Genomic DNA, 16,269 nt, shown 5'->3' on the forward strand with positions numbered 1-16,269 from the left:
TTTTTTTTTTTTTATTAAAACTGCTTTTATTCTAGCTGGATCAAAACAAACAAAACTTTCTCTAGAAGAAAAATAAGTGAGAAATATAAAAAAAAATTATAAATTCAAAGGGGGGCTAATAATTCCGACTTTAACTGTATAATCATAGTAATGCCCCGAGTTACTAATAACTTTTTTTTTTAAATTGTTAGACTTTACCACTATCCTAGGTTTTATGCATTTATCAGCAAGATGTTTTAATTGTTTAAAAAATATAATAGCTTTTAGTTTGATCACTTATGCATTTGTCTATTTTAATAGACCCTTTTCACATTTCCGGGTTTCTCAGTAGCGGAAGACATCATAGTTTGGTAAACTTAGATTGCAGTGAATCAGAGATTTTTTTTAAAAATCCTTTTTGTTGAAAAAATAAAAGAAAAACTCCACGAAGGTGTTATCAAGACTTTCAGAAAAAGAAAAAAAATTGTGAGTGATGACAGCAGTCAGAGGAGAAAATGATGTCAAATTTACTTTGCATTAGAAAGACCTCGAACAAGCGGTAATTATTATTATTATTATTTTTTGTAATTTGACGCAAAGACAATAATACAGTCATAAACATAAATGTTTATAGGTTTTTTATTAAAAAAAAAAAAATATATATATATATATATATATATATATATATATATATATATATATATATATATATATATATATATATATATATATATATATATATTTTTTTTTTTTTTTTTTTAAGATTATGATGACAGACTTATGAAAAGGCTCCAAAAATACAAATCAGAATAAGGATGTTGTTTACTTTCATTCATTCATTTTCTTTTGACTTACTCCTTTTATTCATCAGGGGTTGACACAGCGGAATAAGCCGCCAACCTATCCAGCATATATTTTATGCAGCAGATGCCCTTCCAGCCGCAACCCAACACAGAGAAACACCCATACATCCTTTCATTTACGCACATACACTACGGCCAATTTAGCTTATTCAATTCACCTATACCGCATGCGTTTGGTTTGTGACTGTAGGGGAAACCGGAGAACCTGGAGGAAACCCACGTGAACACAGGGAGAACATGCAAACTCCACAAAGAAATGCTTACTTTTAACCTAAGTATAGAGCATTTCAAGGGAAGTAAACAAAAGCAATGATCTCAATGTATTTCCTGTTTTACATTTTTAATTTCTATAGCTTCCGAAAATCCAAAAAAGACACATATTGATAAATAATGTTATGATAGCTGTTTTAACATTAACATTGAATTGCCTCTTGTTACAATTATGAAATAGTTTGATAACAAGCAAGAAATGTTCATGGGCCAATGACATCACCACATTGAAATTGTCTATATGGTCTAAGTTACCTAAGTATATTACTTAAGTGTATATTACCTAAAAATGATATGATAAAAAGTCATGTCAGCAAATGTTTTTGTGTTACTTTAACTTATTTGAACAATTTAATCAGTTATGCAAAGTTTAACTTGATTTTTAGTCAGTTTGTTTGGTGTAAGTGAGATGACTAGAGAAGTTAATTTGATTCAACTGCAAAAACGAGGCCGTAATATTTATACATTAGAAATTAAAGCACTGTAATACAGTATTTGATTATAAAGAACTGCCTATTTCCCCCCACAGTGCATAGACATGCGGTATAGGTGAATGGAATTCGCTAAATTGGCTGTAGTGTATGGGTGTTTCCTAGTGATGTGTTGCAGCTGGAAGGGCATCTGATGTGTAAAACATATGCTGGATAAGTTGGCAGTTCATTCCGTTGTGGTGACCCCTGATTAATAAAGAGATTAAGCCGAAAAGAAAATGAATGAACTCCCTATTTATGTGGATTGTCGAAATGCCGCTTAATATTTTTGTGGACTTTATTTTGAAGTCTAATGTAACATTTTAAACAGTTTTAGGTTTGACTTTTATCTAAAACTGTAGTTCACATTTGTGTATTTTATGTCTTTTAAGACTTCACTCTTTTGTGTTTTCAGAAGCTGGGACGCATCACCTGAGATCAGCTCTGGTTCTCCTGAGGGACTACAGGTGTTCACTCCTCATGCCACATCAGCAGACCAGCTGGTCAGTGATCAGGTAACCAAACGTCTCTGTCCCAACATCACTCTCCAGCCTTTGTCTTCTTTACCTACAAAACAGACACACACACACACACACACACACACACACACACCTGAGCTGAAACTCAGCTATGAATCGAAACCTTAAACTCTTAAAAGCCTGTTTTCAGCCTATTCAGTGGCGAAGCCTATGCTTATGTTCCTATGAGAACAGCTTTAAAGCCCAGCAGAAATATGAAAGATATGAACCAGCTATTATCATATCTGCGTCAAAAGATTGTCTCTCAATCTTTTCTTCCATGAATGGCTTTGTTGGACGTCAGGTTGCTCTGAATATTTCTCATTGTCCCTGAATTTCTTTTGCATTCCATTGTGCGCATACAATGCCAACTGACCTTCATATTTTGCTGATGACCAGAGCTGTGTGTGTGAGTGTGTGTGTATCTCTGTTTTCTCAGCAGCAGAGCTCAGTCCCACCAACATGCCTGGCATACACAATAACCCCTCTGACGTGATTGACAACTCTGCCCTAGCAACCGCTTGGCACGTTGCCGGGCTGCCCGGGGTTGCCAGGGAATGTGTTCCCATAGCAACACGTTCAACCACTTTATTTGCCACCTTGAAATGTAGCGAAGGTTTTGCAAAGAGGCAGAAATAAGGGATTGCTGAGGAAATTTGCCCAGAAAGGTGATAAGACATGATAAGAAAGGTGATCAAATTTTTTTCATTTATTTATACATTTTATATACTTGCCAAGTTAAGTTAATTAACACAGTTAAGCCTTTAAATTGCAGGATGGTGTTGAAAAGAAATCTTCTCTCCATTAAACAGAAACTGTGGAAAAAATATTAAATAATTAACATATAACAGGAGGACTAATAATTGACTAATATCATATATACAGTGCTCAGCATGATTGAGAACACCCCATTTTGAAAAGAAATATTTTTCTTAATTTTTCGGTGAAAATAGGCAATGTGTTTTGGTGCATTTAAACATAACAGATATATTAAACAGATATATTTATTAAAATAACATTTTAGTCACCAAACATATTTAGAAAAAGAAAAATACAATTTAATTCAAGCAAAGTATTGCAAAAAAATACAACCTACAAATTTTAACTAATTTTTTCCATTATTTTGCTTCTGTTGATTTTTCCTCTTTTTAAAATTTATATTCAATATTTTTCTATAACATTTAAATTTGGGTGTACTAGTTTCTGGACCGTTATTATAAGTTATTTTGTTAGATAAGCTCCAGATTTGGCTTGAGTACTGACTAATCTAATGTATATGCACAAATATGATGTTGTATAGCTTCCTATTAATAATATGAATTTAAAAGATAGATTTGTGAGTGGTGTACTTATATATGCTGAACACAGTATATATATATATATATATATATATATATATATATATATATATATATATATATTGTAAGCCTTATAAGCATTTCACAGTATGTCTCATAATATTTCTTTTCTTCTGGAGAAAGTCTTATTTGTTTTATTTTGGCTAGAATTTTTATTTAAAAAAAAAACATTTAGGTCAATTATTAGCTTCTTAAAGCTATATATTTTTTCGATAGTCTACAGAACAAACCGTCATTATAAAATAACTTGCCTAATTACCCTAACCTGCCTAGTAAATGAACCTAGTTAAGCCTTTAAATGTCACTTTAAGCTGTATAGAAGTGTCTTGAAAAATATGTTGTCAAATATTATTTTCTGTCATCATGGCAAAGATAAACTATATCAGCTATTAGAAATTAGTTATTAAAACTATAATGTTTAGAAAAGTGAAAAATTCTGTTAAACAGAAATTGGGGGAAAATTAACAGGGGATAATAATTCAGCAACCACTAATTCTGACTTCAACTGTATATGTTTTTAATAAGGTGCAGACTGCTAGTGCCAAACCCATAGTCAAATGTAACACGTGAAATATAAAGTAAAACATACTTCTATATATGCACAATTAAATTCTAATATAAATCTAGCTCATACAAATATAAGCATAATTAATATATTGACATGCATGTCTTAAAAGTGATTCTGATGTAAGAACACAAACATAATAAATAAGTGTATTTTACTTATCATTAATAACTACTTGTTTATTAGATTTGTTATTACTTTATCAGAAGAAGAATCTCTTTTATTAGCAATGTAAGCAAACGTTCCACAATGTCATGACATTTGATCCAACTGTGCATTCTTTTAATCTTGTGAATTAAAATAAGAACAGAGACAATGATGGAATGAAAATTTAAACATTAAGATAAAAACAGCAATAAATATATATACTGTAATCTCTTTACATAAAACAGTGATTGTATTGAATTAGATGTAAAAACTTAAATGTGGTCAGTGTCAGTATATAATTTCTTATATCAAGGAATAAACATATATCCTGAGGATAAAAACAATATAATAATAAAACAGACTGCCCTTAATGAAACTCATTTGCCAATACCACTAACAATGTAGAAGTATACCAGCCTTTTGTTGCTTAGGTATAAATGTAGCAATAAACAAAACTGCACTGGATGAGACAACATTATATATTTTTTCTTTTAAGCCTAAAATTATCAAAATATTAAGTAAAGCTCATGGTCCATCAAGATATTTTATAAATTTCCTATGAAATATATTTAAATGAACTTTCTTTTTGATTAATAATGTGCACATTATTTAAGCAGTTTGTAAGGCCTTGTATCTCATCTTGTATCTCAGTAAAAAAAGGTTTTATCCTAACAAATCATATCAACAGAAAGTTTTTTTTTTATTGAACTTTTATGTTTGAAATAATGTACATTTAACCTATTTTGTGGTTCAGAACCACATATAATGTATATCATGTATCAAATATTTTTATACGGGTGGACAAGTTATTTTTATTTTTATTTAAATTAATCACATTTTATATTTTCGACTGGATTTGCATGCAGAAGAATGAAAACCTTCATTTTGAAATCAGTATTAGTGAGTACTCACTCAGCTGAGGTAGTCCCGGCTTTATCATCTAGTTCAAGTTCAAAGGTGCACAAGTGTGGATCATGCATTCCCACGTATGCATTTCAACCCACATCTTGACTCACACAGTTACACATCAACACTTTAAAATACACAGGTTCACAGAACACAAATGATAACAGGTGTATTGTATGCAGTATTGATATTTGTATGAAGAGACAACCATAAGTGTTGCGTTAAGGGGGAGTGAGAGTTCACTGGGGAACACAAAGCTATAGGTATTGGTTGGGGGACATACTTTTACAAAATACCCTTATGAAAAAAGAGGTGTTAAAAACACATCTTGTGAGGAAGATACTGAAGCTACAGCAGTTCTGTTTATCTTCATGAAGTGATTTTAAAAGAGAACAAGGAGATCGGCAGAGGGTAGGGAGTATAAAGAGTTTGGATGCTTGAAGAAAGGGAGGGGGAAAGAATGAGATGTAGGTGGTCCAAAAGTAGAGGGACAGAAAGTCACTGGGATAGGGCAGAATTGAAGTGGGAAGCTGACGACATTCGTTGTGGTGTGAGAGGAAAGTGAAAAGGGCATGGGTTTGGAAATGAAAAAGGCACGGCACCAAAAAATCTACCTGGCAACACGCTAAAGGAGGCCCTGGTATTGCCATGGTAACATGCCAGAGAATTGTCACAGGTTTTTGATGTGGTGCTCATCGTTTTATCCATTCTGTGCAAAAACACTGAATCGTAGAGGTGTGAGGAGGGGTTGCCTGACATATTGTTCATTTTAAAGCATGAATTTTGATTCAATATTTCTGAAGTGTTGATGAATTTGGAACAAAATGGAATTGGGTAGCTTTGCATAGAGAAAGAAAAGGCATTTAAAACGTCTTTCCTCTAGCCTTTAGTTACTTTCACTTATTCACTAAAGGGGTCCTATTGTGCCTTTCCCCCACATTTAACTTCCTTTAAAGCAAAATGTTAATTTTTGAGTGTTAAAAGATTGGTCACTTTAGTTTAAGTACCAGTTCCACCATAAACTACTGGCTTATTACCTGCCTATTATTAAGATAATGGCCGTTCATTATAAAATACATATTCATGCATGCCATACCCTGCCCAATACATAATGAGTGAGAATAGTGATAATTGAACAAAAAAAAGTATCACTATGCACTAAAACTAATTTATTTTACTTGTGACTTCTCTACTGAAAATGTACATGTCGTCATTTGCTGAATTTAGAGTTGTGTGTTGTCAAGGTGTGCATGATTTGCTGTTTCACAGATCTAATATACTAATACACATACAATTTCTTTTGACAACTGTTTACATTCATAAATATGAACAACACTGAACAACAAATTTCCTTGTGTGTGTGTGTATGTGTGTGTTTGATATAATCTGTGTTTATGTCTTGGACATAAATGAGCTGACCAGCTAAACACAGCAACAGCAGTTTAACCAATGATGTGAGTGTGAAGCAGGTCTATCTGTTTCTAAGCAAATAGCAGGGAGGCAAAGTGTTCAGGAAAAACTGTATTTCTTTCTGTTCACACTTTAGTTTTCATATTTAGCTAAGTGCTACTTATTTAAACAAGCAAATTAAGTTTATGTTCAACGTAATTTGTTTGTTTAAATTGAGCCCAAATAAATTGTTTACAACAACTTAACTTAGGTCTTATTGGTACTAACAAAATTAATAAAGGAATCATCTTTGAATCATTTTTTTTTCAGCGAATTTTGTTATTAATATATATTTTGTCATTAGATGATAAACTCATAGTCTGTTTTGCCATTTCACCAAAGAAAACTCTTTGTGTGAAATGGTTTGCTTCAAAAAAAGTCTTATCAAATTTACCATTAACTAAAACTAAAATAATTTTTTTTAATTAAATAATTAATTATTTTATTGCTTTAAATAAACACTATTTGAGCTAGCTGAAGAACTAAAAGTGTCAAACTAAATGAGCTACAACTATATAGTAATTAAAAAGAATTACAAACCAAAAAAAATTACTGAAATTATATCATCAACTATATCATTCCTGTTCCAGCTTTAACCAACACAAACACATCCACACCACACAGAGGCTCACACAATTATGTCCTTAAACAATTTCTTGCTTCATCTGAAAGCACAAATTAATCACGCTGACCCTGTTAGTTTTCTCAACTATAGCAGTCGTCATATCTGCAACAAACACCGAAGGTCATAAACTCATTAGCTGAACTTCTACACTCATTAAGCTAAAACCTCTTAGATTAATTCACAGCGCTGTAAACAAACGGGGGGAACAAACACAAACAAAGAAGCTTTGCTACAGACAGAGCAGCTTATGCTAGTGGAGATAAACGCATTAGCATTCCTTTGCATGTATGCCATCTGTGAAACGTGTGTAGTCGGCATGAATGCAAAGCGATCCGGCTTTAACCTATGGCTCTCGTAGGCCTTTTGGTGTCTGTGTGTGAAAACGAGAGGTCTCAGAGGAGCGCTACGCCGCTGCTTTCCTGCTGAATAAGCACTAGCTTCTTTGCTAGCAGACAGACTCCTGCCTCTATATTGCCAGGCGAGCAGAATTTGTCTAGACTGATGGAAGATGACCCCGCAGCGGTGATTTACACAGGACATACACACAAATATGCTTTTAATAGCTGATTTTCTACAGCTTTACATATTTTGCCTTAACTACATGTGTGTGTGAGAAATTAGCATATGAGAGGATGAAGATAAAAGAAAGCATATTATTATTAGTTTATCATTAAATATATTTTGCTTGATAACTGTGTATGTGTGTGAGAAATTAGTGTATGAGAGAATGATGATTATTATGATGATTATAAAAGAAAGCATATTATGAGGGCAACATGAATATTTTAGTAGTTGCAGAGAGTGGGTGGTTTCAGCAAGGAGGTCAGATGTGTGTATGTGTGTGTCTTTCATGTGTGTATTATGTATGTGAAGCCACTAATGAGCAGAGACAATGTGCTGAGGTGGTTCAGTGCACTATATCTCCAGCAGAGGGCAACAATGCCACAACTATGATAGCTTTAGATGAAGGTGTTTTGCTTGTATTGTTTGCTAAATATGTAAGTAAATTTGTGTATTGTCCTTCTGGTGTTTGTTGTGTGTCTGTGTTTACATGTGTACTCTAACACTGTTTTATTATAGAGAATGGTAGGTAAGGTGTGAGGTGGGGCCTTTGCACTGCAGAAGTTTTCAGTGTTCTGTTTTGGTTTTTATTTATGTGAGAAGCAAAATGTGAAGTATTGTTTTTCTGAAGAAAAAAAATTTATTATCGTCAAAACTAAGTTCACTTGTCTTCAAGTGGGGTCAGAAAAAGTTAAATGAATTAAATTTAACTCGCCCTCATGGCAAGTTTTAATTTGCAAGGTGAACTTAAGAAGCAACATAATGTAAGACATTCATGCTTGATTTCTGAAAAAAAAAAAAAGATTAGCAGGTTTCAATTTAAAAGGAGAACATATTTTTTTCTCAGCCCTCTAGATATCTTGTTCTAATCTTAAAATTAACCCATTTTTATATTTTTCAGAAACTTTTTTGGCCTCATGTCAATAATTTTTCTTCTATATGCAATATCTTTTTAACTGTACTGTGCTTTGGGACAAAACAAACAAAAAATCTGTAAACAAAAATTTCAGTGCACTCAAAATATCAAGAATTTAAAGCTTTGAATAAATCATGCAGTCAAATTATTTAATTACATTTGTTTGTATTTTTGTTTCTTTTTATAAAATAAGCCGAATTTATTCTTAAATATTCAGTTTTGCATTCATAAATTCTATATTCTTTAGGCACCATATTTTTTTCAACCCATTCTGAAAATGTATCCCTATATACATTTCTGGAGAGGGGCAAATACTTTCCAGGAGGTACGTTCATGGCGTTTTTTGTTTTGTTTTCGCGAATCCACCAAAGGCCGCTGTGTACACTTTTCAAGATCTCAAATTTCTATTGCGAGTGGCATTTGTGCCTGCTGTTCTTGCATAAATCCACCAGAGGCCACTGTGTATGCTTTTTCAGATCTCAAATTTTTCTCACGAGTGTCATTTGTGCTTGCTCTTTTCGTTTAAATCCACCAGTAGTTGCTGTCCTCCTTCCCTAAACCCAACCAATAGTGTTTTCAAGTGCAGTGATTGACCCGCTCACCCACTTCCCTAAACCCAACAGTTTTTTTCAAAAGCAATCCAGAAAATGAAAAGCCCCCTGATTTTTACCACATTTTTAGATTTTAACATATTCTCACACTGTTATTTGATCATTCATTTATTTTCATCCGCTTTTCCGGGGCCTGGTCACAGGGACAGCAGAGAGAACCCCAGACTACCCTCTCCCCAGACACGTCCTCCAGCTTCTCCAGGGGGATGCCGAGATGTTCCCAGGCCAACCGAGAGACATAGTCCTTTCAGTGTGTCCTGGGTCTTGCCAAAGGCCTTATCCCAGTGGGACATACCTGTAACACCTCCTTAGGTAGGCATCCAGGAGGCATCTGAAACAGATGCCCGTGCCACTTCAGCTGATTTTTCTCGATGTGGAGGAGCAGTGGCTCTTCTCCGAGCTCCTTTTGGGTGACTGAGCTCCTAACCCTATCCATAAGGGTGTGCCCTGCCACCCTATGAAGGAAAGTCATTTCGGCCACTTGTATCCGAGATCTTGTCCTTTTGGTCATGACACAAAGTCTATGACCATAGGTGAGAATAGGAACGTAGATTGATCAGTAAATCGAGAGCTTCGCCTTTTGCCTCAGGTCCTTCTTCACCACAATGGTCTGGTGCATCGACCGCATTACTGCTGCCACTGCACAGATCCACCTGTCAATCTTACATTCCATCTTTCCCTTACTTGTAAATCACACTGTTAATAAATTATTTTATTTTTATTAAAAGCTTTTGCTTTTATTTTACATGCTTTTTAAAATCATGCACCGGACTCAAACCCGTTGTCGCAATCAACTTCTCTCTGTGTCTCAAGTCCGCCGATGTATGCGGTGAGCTACTGGACAAACTTTTAACAGCGGGAAAGCCGTCCGTGCTGAGGTAAGCGGTCAGCTGGTAAGAACAAAATGGAATGAGATCATACTGCCCTGTAGCGTTTGTTTTAAAGACTAAATACTGCCATATGTATTTCATTCCTGATCTCCAGAAATGTATATCGGGGTATGTATTCAGGATGTGCCAATGTTATTTTTATGTGCTTTCATATGCTCATATACTTCCTTAAATTCCAGAGATGACAGTCAAAAAAAAGATAGCAATAGTAAAGATGTAAGTATTAAGCTGCAGCAATATTATCTGGCAAAGGAGTGCTAAGGTCCTCAGCAGTCTTTCTAGTGGACATTTGATGGAGAAGTCTGTGGCCCCTCATGTGCGTTGCGGTGTGAGGTAGTTGGTTGTATGGTTTTGCATAATAAACAGCCCGGAGTTAACTGTACAACCTTCTAGCTTTCCCTGCGGCTGCACGATTACAGCTCTCAGAAGCAGATCTGACGCCTGAAGCAGCATGAGATGAGCTCATGTGGACAGACTGAAGCAGTGATTCATTTACAGCAGCTTATATAGTGGATAGGGGATGAAATATTTCTGTAAATACAGTTTGAGAGGTTACATTAGATACAGTGGGGTCCTGGAATTAAGCTTTGGGGTTGAACTATGAGTCTGGAAAACCTGGGGGGAAAAAAACAAATATATGCATGATTTTGTGGGCTAAATTTAATGTTTTTTATATAATGGGTCAGATGTTCTTTGAATTACTGTTAAATCACGATAACCAAGTTTTTACAGTAGCCATGTCATATATATATATATATATATATATATATATATATATATATATATATATATATATATATATATATATATATATATATATATATATATATATATGCAAATACGCAAAAACAGCTAAAGCTTTCTCGGTTTTCAGTTAAATATTTTTTAATCAGTTAGGAATTATTTAAAGTATTTGTATTTAAAACAACATGCATGAATATGTGTGAATGTATGCAGTGTACGGTATGTATGTACAGATTTTTTCAAATATTTCCCAAATGATGTTTAAAATGCAGAGCAAGTATTTCTGCTAATATTTTTTTCCTTCTGAAGAAAGTCTTTTTTTTTCTTTTGGCTAGGAGAAAAGAAGCAGTGTTTTATTTTGTAAAAACCATATTAAGGTCAATATTATTAGCCCTCTTAACCAATATTGTTTTTTGATTGACTACAGAATAAAACCATCATTATACAATGACTTGCCTAATTAACTTAGTTAAGCCTTTAAATTTCACTTTAAGCTGAATACTATTCATTCATTCATTTTCTTTTCAGCTTAGTGGCTTTATTAATCCAGTGTCGCCACAGCGGAAAGAACCGCCAAGCTGAATACTAGTATTTTGAAAAATATCTAGTACAATACAGGGGTGGGTTTACCCAATAAGTGAGCTAAGCGGCTGCTTAGGGCCCTCAGTAAATATCTAGAAGTATAAATTATACCAATTTTTTATCATATATTGTATGGTGAGATTCAAACAAAGAGAGTCAAATTAAATTTGTAACATATTAAAATATTATTTAATATAGAATAAAATATATTAATATAATTATGTAATGTTATGTAATAACAGAATAAACTGCACAAATTTGTCCACCAACCCACAATCATAGAGCAGTTGAGCAGTCAAATTTCTAAAACAAGAAAAGAAAAAGAAAAGAAAAAAGAAAAAAACTTTATTATTTTTTTGTTGTAAGTTAATTTTAAGACAACTAATTAATTAAAATGTAGAGCGCATTAAGATTAAACAGAAAAGAAGTTTGAGTGATTTAAAAAAAACAGCTAAATAAATAAATATGAAATAAAAGGGTGCAATTTTAGGGCTGTTAGTCTGGAATTGCTTAGGGCCCCCAAATAATTAAATTCACCCCTCGTACAATATAATGTACTGTTATCATAGTAAAGATAAAATTAATCAGTTTTTGAAAAAAATATTATTAAAATTATTATGTAGAAAAATGTGTTGAAAAAAATATTTCTTCTGTTAAAAAGAAATTGGGGAAATATATACAGAGTGGCTAATAATCAGGAGGGCTAATCATTCTGATTTCAACTCTATATAATCTCAAGGGTTAACAAAATAATTTTTATTCAACTTTGCTCATTTCTGCATTTTGGTGCGCTGACATTAAATTGTTTGTAAGGTTTTGAAAACAGCACTGTTGCTTAAACCATTCATTGTGAAAATCAGAGCAGCATTAAAGCATTTAAAACTTTTAAATACTAACATAACATATTACAACTTTTAAAACTTTTTGTCATCCTAACAAAAAGCAGGATCAGTATGAAATATTGAGGCACCAGTTTGACTATTGGGTGACACTGTGGCTCAGTGGTTAGCACTGTGGCCTCACAGCAAGAAGGTCCTTGGTTCGAGCCCCAGCTGGGCCAACTGGCATTTCTGTGTGAAGTTTGCATGTTCTCCTCAAGTTGGTGTGGGTTTCCTTGGCGTGCTAAATTGGCCGTAGTGTATGATTGTGAATGTGAGAGTCTATGGGGGTTTCCCAGTACTGGGTTGCGGCTGAAAGGGCATCCACTGTGTAAAACATGCTGGATAAGTTGGCGGTTCATTCTGTTGTGGCGGCCCCTGATAAATAAAGGGAAAAATTCATTAAGCCAAAGAAATATTAATAAATGAATGAGTTTGACAATTTCATAGGCTGTAAAAAAAGTCAAGCAGAAGTGATATCAAAATTCCACCAAAACTCCTAGAAACAAAATCACAAAAACCACATTCACCTCACCAAATCCATTTAAATATGAATTTTTATAATATCAATATAATGAATAGTATATAGCAATATAATATACTTGCAATATAATAAATAAAAGCAAGCATTGGCAAAAAAAAAATGTATATCTAAATGTATATATACATTTTTTGGCTCATGTCCTTATTCGTTGTCATGGTGAGGGCGGGGTTTATGACCAGTACTGCATCCAGCCATCAGAGGGCGATTGAAATATTTTGGCCTCACTTTTGCCTGTGCTGCGGTTCATCAAGTTCACCTGTCATTGTTCATTTTTCACTTCAGCTGTATGAAACAGAAACACTTTCACTTTGTTTCAGACTTGTGCACCCCACTCAACATCATTCAACATGTGACGCTCACAACTGACTGTTTAGCATTGCATGCACAACTAAAGACTGAAGCCTTTATTTATAAAACACATCAACAGTTGTTACTTTAAGGTAGAATGTGTGTCGTGAAGTCAAAGTCATTTCATTGTCTAGTATAAGCTGAGGAATGTAAACGCACAAAGCGGCAACCCTTCACAGTCTATATCATGTTTAGCCTGAAAAGCAGCGCATTTGCAAAAATGAATGTTTTTCACATCTGTGGCATGCGCCGTTGCGTATGCATCAGCTTTAGAGAAATGCTGAGAACGTGGTGTGATTTATTGCCATCGGCATTCAGTTAGATAAAATGCATCTGATACCCAAACCTCTCAGCTCGCGCTTTAAATTGAATTAATTGTTGATTAGATTACAGATTCCATGAATTATTTCCTTTATTTTCTTGAGTAATTCTAACTAAAGGACAAATGTTTTTAACGCAGAAACCTTTAACAAAGCAGAGCGCTTGTGCTGCTTGTTTGCGTCTGCACACTGGTGTGTGTTTGTGTGTTTATTTGTTTGTGTCTCTATCTCTGCATCAGCATCGAGTCCCCCATCCTCCTCTCCCCCTGTGTGTCTGGCTGGTGGCTCAGACAGCCTGCATCCGCATTGCGTTCTAGCTCTCTTTTACTCCCCCTCTGTATCTCTCTCTCTCTCTTTTCATTCTCTTTATCCCTCACTCTGTCTCTTTCTTCCTCTTTCACCTCTGTTGGGTGGGAAAAAGGGCACGTATCAGCATATATATGCTGAGAGGTTGTTCTGTGGTCAGATGTCGATAGTTTCTGTTGTATGTTGAGGAATCAGTGTTGGGTTCACACACCATAATGGCATGAGTTAAAATGATATGTTTTTTGACACGCACACGGGGCCAGTTGTGCTTGCTTTCATTTTCTTTCCACTTCAACCACTCTTTCTCAGATCGGCTGCACTCGCTCAAATAATTGGCGTGATGTGTAATAGATTCTGATTTTTACTATAAATGTGGTGTGTATGCGCTGACAAGTATTTCCTTGTGCATTTAACTTGTGAGTGTGTGTCGTTTGCTTAAGTAATTTTGTATGAAGGAAACCAGGGGAAGTTGTTTCAGCAGCCTTGAGTCAAAAATCATGTTAATCAATTGTGTTTTTTCTAGTTTTGGTTTTGTTCGTTCATTTTAAACAGTTGTTAATATGTTTTGTAATGCTGATCAATGCTTTTGATTGGTTGATGAACATTGTAATGTCTGAACACTAAGGAAAAACTATGCTCAATTAGTCAAGGTATCAGATGTTTTTTATGTTCATATAACCATGTTTCAACTTATTTTTAAGGCCAAACAAGTTATTTTTATTTATCAGTTATGTAAGGTCAAATAACCTGCAGAGTTCATTTAAACTAACTTTAAAACTGTAGGCAACCACTAGTGGCGTAAAGTAACAAATCACAAATACTGAAATTAATTTTGTAAATTGTAATTGGGTAGTTTTTTTCTCAGGAATTGTATCTTACTAAGTAGTTTTAAAAATGTGTACTTTTACTTACCCTTGAGTACATTTTTACTGTAGTATTGGTACTTTTACTTCACTACTTTCCTTCAACCTGCAGTCACTACTTTATTTTTTCTTGTCTATGGGGATTAGAAACATCAGTTTTGTGATTCTTGTCCAATCAAATCACACACAGAAAGTAAATCGCTTCATAATGAACTACCTCAAGACATAGGCAATTTATAATTGCAGCAAAATCTTTACACACATTGACCCAGAGACTGTTTAGATGCACAGATGAGATGACAGATGTTTACTGTATGATGACCAAAATGGCCTTAAATACCGAGCAAGCACAAAACATTAACATGACATCAGGTTGATGATGTACCCCAACGTCGTGGGGATTTTGTTTGGAAATGAAAGTTGGGTTGATGTCAGAATTCAACGTCAAAGTCCAACATCCAACCTAAATTCAACCAAATATCAACTAATCATGTTACAGTTTAAAGTTGTGTGGACGTTACCACTATGATGTCTATAAGATTAGATTTTGGTTTCTATACTTCAATAAATGTCAGTATTTGACATCAATATGACGTTGGTTTAAAATGTTAGCTTGACTTTCTAACACAATCTAAAACACCATTTCACGTTGTTATTGTAGATCAAAATAATGTTGTCCTTAGAGGCTGGCTAGACATAGCATTTTGGTCACCTGACATCACGACCTAACGTATTATCAACGTCTTAGAACCTTGTGTGCCTGCTGAGCAATAACTAAATGCACTACAGAATGTTTCGTTTACACACATTCACAAATTACATGTAAATGCATCAGCTTTTTACAGTGTAATACTCACTACTCTTGAGTACTTTTGACATGTTTACTTTTTACTCATACTTTGAGTAATATTAACAACAGATACTTTTAGTCTACTTGCACTACATTTTAAGGCAAGTAATGGTACTTTTACTTATGATTTTTCTGTACTCTTTTCACCACTTGCAACCACTAATTGTTTAGTTTAGTTTAGTTTAGTTTAAACTTTATTGCACTTGACTTGTATGATATGTAGCAAATCTATATAATTTACAAACTGATTGCATCATGTCACAGGAAACATCTGAATCTGTAACTAAGTGTTCTTTAATTTTTTGTTAAATTGTTGTTTTTTTGTTTTTTTTTTGAGTTCTTCGCCACTGGCCTGCTTGATTTGAGACTTGTGGAGCTCCGCAAAGATGGATTTGGTCTTCAATGTTTGGACTTTCAGCAGTGAAAATTAAACCGCACTGAATTAAACTAAACTAAACTTAAACTCTAAAAACAGGACTGACACAGTTTCAATTTCAATTTAATTTCAATGTTAAGCTTGCTTTCTATAGCAGCGCTTACGAAATAAAGATGAATTGAAAAAATAGCTGAAGATTATACCTTCAAACAGTACCTGGCATGTCTAAAACAGTATTTTCTATATATATTTTTTTATTAAAGGATTATTTTTAACACCAGAATTACCAGAATTCTATTGACCTTATTCTTCAATGCGGAAGTGTGTCAT

At 34.0% G+C, this 16,269-nt stretch overlaps 1 protein-coding gene and 1 non-coding gene across 2 annotated transcripts in view; both read left to right on the forward strand.

Moving 5' to 3' along the window:
• The window catches only part of spaca6 (sperm acrosome associated 6), a 76,988-nt gene that overhangs the window by 27,909 nt on the left and 32,810 nt on the right, over nt 1–16,269 (forward strand). The window contains exon 2 of the mRNA XM_073924516.1: nt 1,998–2,097. The gene's annotated coding sequence lies outside the window, so the exon portion shown is untranslated. The remainder of the gene's footprint in view (nt 1–1,997; nt 2,098–16,269) is intronic.
• On the forward strand, nt 10,444–10,540 carry mirlet7d-1 (microRNA let7d-1). The gene has a single exon (NR_029985.1). It is a non-coding gene; the product is annotated as a microRNA let7d-1 (primary transcript).

This window comes from Danio rerio, chromosome 16 (genome assembly GCF_049306965.1).
Source record: "Danio rerio strain Tuebingen ecotype United States chromosome 16, GRCz12tu, whole genome shotgun sequence".
Taxonomy (NCBI): domain Eukaryota; kingdom Metazoa; phylum Chordata; class Actinopteri; order Cypriniformes; family Danionidae; genus Danio; species Danio rerio.